Genomic DNA, 6584 nt, shown 5'->3' with positions numbered 1-6584 from the left:
TAACACTTGGCTGTCAGAAGGAGAAAGCTAGTTGAGTGTACTGGGAATCTTATTTATTTATTTTTTTACATTTTCTTAACTGACTTGCCTAGTTAAATACAAATTCTTATTTTCAATGGCGGCCTAGGAACAGTGGGTTAACTGCCTTGTTCAGGGGAAGAATGACAGATTTTTACCTTGTCAGCTCAGGTTTCGATTTTGCAACCTTCCAGTTACTAGTCCAACGCTCTAACCACTAGGCGATCTGCCTAGTGAATGGTTTGATTTATGAAAAATGTATCTGAAAATGTTTTAATAACTCAGAACCTACCTATCTATCAAGAACCATTTCGAAATAAATGTTTTTAAAAAAAATTGGGGGTGGGAATCCCCACGCAAAGGATATTGTAATTTATCCCAGGGGTTATTTCTGCAACGTAGCAAAGGTTTGTATTAAACGACACGTTTTCCCAAAACGTTCTTGATGATACTGAGGTACGTTTCCTCCGTTTGGTTTGTATGGCTTAATGCTATGAGTGGCGTATTTAAAGGGAAGTGGTTGGCAGCGTTGCATTTTGAACCCATAACCTAATCCCTCCCCGTTTTTCAACTGGTCGTTCAGAACAGCACCGTTTCCGTTTAATTGAACGAAGCAGACGGGTTATTTTTTTCATATTGAACGCAGCCCAGGAGGACACAAGCAGCAGCCGATTCTAACCTGTCACCGACCGTGTCAGTGTAGTAATGAATACGGTTCAAAGGGTGGCACACCATACCTACCAATTTGTAGCTAACAGCCAGCCAAGTGCAACCAGCTACATTAACATAATCCTAGCATTAGGCTGTTATGCTGGCATTATGATCGCGGATAAAAAAAAGTCCCCTAAAAAGACACGCTATACTCGAATATCGTTTATTTTTTGCACTTGTACTTAATAACTGATTTTCACAGCATTGCAACCTTTGAAAAAATACATGGATAATTGTATTTTTTATACCAGCATTTATTTTGAAAGTTTACACATTGGTATGTTAAAAGCTATTGTGTATGCTATATTTAAAGAAATACATTTTTTATCCAATTTAAATATATATTATTGGAATTACTCAGACTACAAAACTTAAATTGGTCTCTTGTGCTGGGCAACGGGTTTATAATAATACAGAGTGCTGGCGACTCCTTACTCCACCCACTCCATTCACTACATTGTATATCGGATACTTATTGCGTTGTAAAGAGAAATTGACTACCTGTATCATATAAACTTGGGTAGGGAAATACTCAGTCGTGTCTCTGTTAACCAAATATGGTCCGTTTTATAAGGGGACTGTGTCGCACTGCCTGCTGCTGGCTGTTCGCTCTGCCCCATCCATAGCCCACAATGCAAAACACAAATAAACTGTACATGGGATACATATTGGCTTGTAGAGAGAACGTTTTCTGTCTCAACTAAAGTGGAATGGGAAATAGTCAGTAGGGTCTCTACTATCCTAAGGTTAGTCTTGGAGGGGGACTGTAAAAGTACTTCAGTACAAATAATTTAAAGTACTACTTAAGGTGTTTTTTGGGGTGTCTGTACTTTACTATTTATTATTTTAAATACTTTTACTTCCCTACATCCCTAAAAAAGAGAATGTACTTTTTACTCCATAAATTTTCCCTGACACCCAAAACTACTCGTTACATTTTGAATGGCTAGCAGGACAGGAAAATGGTCAAATTCATACACTTATCAAGAGAACATCCCTGGTCATCCGTATTGCCTCTCACTAAACACAAATGCTTTGTTTGTAAATTATGGAGTGTGCCCTTGGCTAACCATAAATAAAAACTAGAAAATGGTGCTGTCTGGTTTGCTTAATATAGGGAATTTTAAATTATTTATACTTTTACTTTCAATACTTAAGTATATTTTAGCTATTACATTTACTTTTGACACTTAAGTATATTTAAAACCAAATACTTTTAGACTTTTACTCAAGTAGTATTTTACTTGGTGACTTTCACTTTTACTTGTAATTTTCTATTAAGGTATCTGTACTTTTATTCAAGTATGACAATTGGGTACTTTTTCAACCACTGGTCGTATGGCCTGCGGCTGGATTTTCACTCCACCCCTCCATAGCCCCCAATGCAATACACTGTAATACACTGTACATGGGATACATGTTGGCTTGTAAAGATACGTTTCTACCTGTCTCAGCTAAAGTGGGGTGGGAAATACTCACAAGGGATTTCTACTAAACAAATATGTGAAGTTTTGGAGTGGGACTGTGTCGTAAATATCCAGAAACAAAGCTTTAAATAACCTGGTACTATCCATGGTCCATTGAAGGCCAAAACATCAATCTTTTAACCTTACATAAAACTTACTTTATGGTGAGAATGCGTTGCTCCTTTTCTTTTCAATGATGATTAGATTTTTTGTTTACACTTCGACTCACATTGGTGGAGCGCCCTCCAATTCTTTCCCTTATTCATGGTCTGGAAATTAATACACACTCAACAACAAAAACACAAAAGCTAAACTTTATTATCAAAACGAAAATCTAATTTATTTACAAGTTAAATGTAATGAATATTAACCAGGCTATTAAGGACAGTATAATAAATCTTTCTGAACAGCAATGGATACAATTATTTACAAGTTTTAGGCCGATATGACTATATACTGCTTATCTATCAAGGTGTGCTGTATACAGTGATGGCCTATTACCTAGTTGTCAAAAATAATAACAGACAAGATTATTTACAAGCTATATTGTCATGATTATCTATAAAGGCCAGCAAAGGCACTTTTTGTAGAGTGCAAAATGTATTACAAGAGACAAGGCTATCAGTACACAGTATAAACAAGCTTTCAGAGTAACAATGGAGAACATTCAACCTGGTCTCAGTGCACTTCGTATTATTCCGTCTGTAAATCCAAGGGACTCCATTTATGTTACCTTATATGTTACCTTTCATATGGTATGTATTCATTTGTGGATGTCCATCACCAATTTCGAATGATATGTTACGAATTGTCAAAACGTACAACATGTTAAGAATTTGATATGATATGTTAAGAATTCTAGCTAGGTGGCTAGGTATCTAATGTTAGCTAGGCTAGGGGTGAGGGATAAGTTTAGGAGTTAGGTTAAAGGGTTATGGTTATGGTTATGGGAAGTGTTAGCTAACATGCTAAGAAGTTTTAAAGTAGCTCTAAAGTAGTAAGTAGTTGAAAAGTTGCTAAAGTTGTGCGTGATGAGATTCAAACTCGCAACCTTTGAGTTGCTAGACGATAGCATTACACAACAATTTATTTCACACTGGAAGCAAATGGGGTAATAAAAAAAAAAGTGTTAAGGTGTTTTGTCATTCCAACTGATATTCAACACAACATTATATTAATTTATTGTTTTGGATTTAATGTAACATCCAGGACTTAATGCATATGTCTATAACGTATTCGGTTATTAGAGACCCTCCTGAGTATTTTCCACCCCACTTTAGCTGAGACAGGTAGAAATGTTTTTTCTCTACAAGCCAATATGTATCATATCAAAGGCATGGATAACTAAGTGCTGCTAGTGTAACGGATGTGAAACGGTTAGCTTAGTTAGCGTGGGCGCTAAATAGTGTTTCAATCAGTGACGTCACTTGCTCTGAGACCTTGAAGTAGTAGTTCCCCTTGCTCTGCAAGGGCCGCGGCTTTTGTGGAGCGATGGGTAACGATGTTTCGAGGGTGACTGTTGATGTGTGCAGAAGGTCCCTGGTTCGCGCCCGGGTATGGGCGACGGGACGGTTTAAAATTATACTGTTACACTATGACAAAGTCCCCCTTCAAAACTAACCACATACTGACTATGTTCCACCCCACTTTAGCTAAGACAGATAAAAATGTTTTCTCTTTATATGTATCCCATGCACAGTCTATTACATTGGAGGCCATGGAGGGCATCACTTCAGCTGAGACAGGTAGAAAAGTTTCTATTTACAGTCCAATGTTCTCAACATACCAGTGTCAGCATTGTATTTTTTCATTGTTGGTCTTATTTAAAAAAAAACATACATATTTATTTAACTAGGGAAGTCAGTTAAGAACAAATTCTTATTTTCAATGACAACCCAGTGTTCCTAGGCTAACTGCCTTGTTTCAGGGGCAGAACGACATATTTTTAACTTGTCAGCTCGGGGATTCGATCTTGCAACGGTTACAAGTCCAACGCTCTAACCACTAGGCTACCTGCCGCCCCATACATACACATATATATAATATACACTGCTCAAAAAAATAAAGGGAACACTAAAATAACACATCCTAGATCTGAATGAATGAAATATTCTTATTAAATACTTTTTTTCTTTACATAGTTGAATGTGCTGACAACAAAATCACACAAAAATTATCAATGGAAATCAAATTTATCAACCCATGGAGGTCTGGATTTGGAGTCACACTCAAAATTAAAGTGGAAAACCACACTACAGGCTGATCCATCTTTGATGGCCCAAACCATGATGCTGCCACCACCATGTTTGACAGTGGGGATGGTGTGTTCAGCTGTGTTGCTTTTACGCCAAACATAACGTCTTGCATTGTTGCCAAAAAGTTCAATTTTGGTTTCATCTGACCAGAGCACCTTCTTCCACATGTTTGGTGTGTCTCCCAGGTGGCTTGTGGCAAACTTTAAACAACACTTTTTATAGATATCTTTAAGAAATGGCTTTCTTCTTGCCACTCTTCCATAAAGGCCAGATTTGTGCGATATACGATTGTTGTCCTATGGACAGAGTCTCCCACCTCAGCTGTAGATCTCTGCAGTTCATCCAGAGTGATCATGGGCCTCTTGGCTGCATCTCTGATCAGTCTTCTCCTTCTATGAGCTGAAAGTTTAGAGGGACGGCCAGGTCTTGGTAGATTTGCAGTAGTCTGATACTCCTTCCATTTCAATATTATCGCTTGCACAGTGCTCCTTGGGATGTTTAAAGCTTGGGAAATCTTTTTGTATCCAAATCCGGCTTTAAACTTCTTCACAACAGTATTTCGGACCTGCCTGGTGTGTTCCTTGTTCTTCATGATGCTCTCTGCGCTTTTAACGGACCTCTGAGACTATCACAGTGCAGGTGCATTTATACGGAGACTTGATTACACACAGGTGGATTGTATTTATCATCATTAGTCATTTAGGTCAACATTGGATCATTCAGAGATCCTCACTGAACTTCTGGAGAGAGTTTGCTGCACTGAAAGTAAAGGGGCTGAATAATTTTGCACGCCCAATTTCTCAGTTTTTGATTTGTTAAAAAAGTTTGAAATATCCAATAAATGTCGTTCCACTTCATGATTGTGTCCCACTTGTTGTTGATTCTTCACAAAAAATACAGTTTTATATCTTTATGTTTGAAGCCTGAAATGTGGCAAAAGGTCGCAAAGTTCAAGGGGGCCGAATACTTTCGCAAGGCACTGTATATATATATATATATATATATATATATATATATATATATATATATATATATATATATATATATATATATATATATAGGGAGAGATATATACAAATATATATTATTATTTTTATTTCAAATTACTTACTGCCTTTTCTTGTTGGCACAATAAAAGTGGCCATTGACTAAAATTCAATATATTTTGATGCAGTTTTGAAATCAGCTTTTATTTAGGTTTCCTCATTGCCGTACTGCTAACATTACTACAATTCCCTCAGCAAGATTATTTTGGTCAAATATCTATGGCGATATACAATGGAGGAAAGCATGGAAAATTGCTAAGAAATATTGTATCAGTAACCAGGTAAAGGAAGTTTAATTTAAAATGTTACATAGAATTTATCCTGTGAAACTTGTTTTGGAAAGATTCAAGCTGAATATTGACTATAAATGTGATTTCTGGAATGGACATGACTATTTTGCATTTGTTTTTTGCCTGTATTTATGGTGGAATTTTTTGGATTGATAAACATAATTTTGTTACAAATAAAATAGGACCGGTGGTACTATTTAATTGTTTTGATATAATAATTAATTTCTGAAATTCTGACTTTGATAAAGATGTGGTATATTTAATTAAACTGCTAATAATATCAGGTACATTTCACATTCACAAATGCAAATGGTCTAATTCAAAACCTAACTTTTTTCACTTTAGAAATGAATTTAAACAATATGGCACTACAACTAAAATGAAAAACAAAAAAACAATTAAAACTTGTTGTATTATTAATGAATATGATTTGTTTGTTTAGGATTCCTGGCAATGTAAATAGTTTGTATGTATGCTTGTTTGCATGTGACTATTCCTCATTTGTTTGTTGATATTTGTTAATAAAAATAGTTCTAACATTACACTACAGTATCACGTCTACTAGCTATCATGTTAAGTGAGCCAGGTGGCAAGGGTGTGAGAGCAGAGTGGAAGTAAAGTCAACTACTAGATAACGTTACAGATAGCTATGAAATCAACTTGTTTAGCTAGTAACCTCTGCTAGCTAACTTGCACGTCTACCTTGTGAAAGCTCATGTCTCCGAAGTAGTCCGAACAACCTGGCTAGTGACGTGTTAGCAACAGGTTTGCCTCTGACTGACCGACCACATCCCACAC

Source organism: Oncorhynchus clarkii, chromosome 30 (assembly GCF_045791955.1).
Source record: "Oncorhynchus clarkii lewisi isolate Uvic-CL-2024 chromosome 30, UVic_Ocla_1.0, whole genome shotgun sequence".
In the NCBI taxonomy this organism is placed as follows: Eukaryota; Metazoa; Chordata; class Actinopteri; order Salmoniformes; family Salmonidae; genus Oncorhynchus; species Oncorhynchus clarkii.
This window is presented reverse-complemented; position numbering follows the sequence as displayed.